This window comes from Limulus polyphemus, unplaced genomic scaffold, assembly GCF_000517525.1.
Source record: "Limulus polyphemus unplaced genomic scaffold, Limulus_polyphemus-2.1.2 Scaffold6046, whole genome shotgun sequence".
NCBI lineage: Eukaryota > Metazoa > Arthropoda > Merostomata > Xiphosura > Limulidae > Limulus > Limulus polyphemus.
The window spans coordinates 865-2,224 of NW_013671656.1; positions in this window are offsets into that span (position 1 = coordinate 865).

The following is a 1,360-nucleotide window of genomic DNA, read 5'->3' on the forward strand; positions in this document are numbered from 1 at the left end:
CAAGTCGGATAATATTTTGATTATCGGGATATTTGTCATACGTCTGTTATCACAAACATAGTGACAAATTTTCTTTTTTTTTCTCGTTTAGTTACGATTGGAATTTTTATTTTGTTTTACATCATATTGTATTAATCAGAATGACTTACATTTTGCGTTTTAGAACAACATATAAAATTTCACCTAGATTAATAGAAATAATCAGTTAGTATAAGCAAGGAAACTATAAGCATAAAGTTATTGGTTTTTACCACAAAGCTACATAATGGCCTATTTGAGTTATATCTACTGCGGAGAATCGAATCCTGGATTTTAGCATTGTAAGACTAGAAACTTACCATTGACCCACCAGGGGATAGCAACAATAAGGTCTTATTCTTACCACAATAAGTAAAATCATATTATTGTAGTCTAATTTTACTGCACCAATCGAATATGATAATTGTTAAATATATTTTACTAATCAGATATCATAATAATTATTGAATAATTTTGTTGCACGAAACGGATATCATATTTCTTGTAGGATAAATTTACTATTCTAAACCGATATCGCACTAATTATTGTGAGGTAATTTTACTGTTCTAATTATTGTAGGGTACAAATATAATAAACTATTATCTTACCTCAACGCCATCTGTAACGTAAACTGTAAACCTGTACTCCATTTCCTGCAAAATACAAAATGGATAACAAGATGGATAAATAAATTACTAACTCCACTGCAGATGCTTGAAAACACTTTCCAAAATCTTAATTGTGAATTTCCATATGTTAACCCTCGGCTATTATTAAATACAAGTAATAAAAAACATTTTGTAAAGGTGAAATAATGTATGGATGGCAGTGCCAAATAGAATGCAAACAAGAATATAGAGATGATACAGCTATACATAGATACTACATGACTTTCAATATTAAAATTTATTATTACACTGTAAAATTCACGAGTACAAAATGGTTACGAGGTCGGTCAATTCGACCGATAAAGAAATTGTATACTAACAGTCTGGAATACATAACTTCCAACTGTAGTAATATTAAAGTCAAGTAGTGAATGCAGTCATTTTTTAAAGTAAAACTTTCTGTCATTGTTGAATTTTTAGCGTGATATTAGTATTATGTCTATTGAGTACCTTCGCCATCCTTACATATAGAGTCCACTAATTCTATGATATCTCACACAAAGTACCAATCTACATCCTTTAATAACAGCATTCTACTTACATCTATATCTGTCGTTATCTACATCCTTTAATAATAACATTCTACTTACATCTATATCTGTCGTTATCTACATCCTTTAATAGTTATGTGGTGTTTTGTTTTATAAAGAATATCTTTCAGAAAGTCACTGCT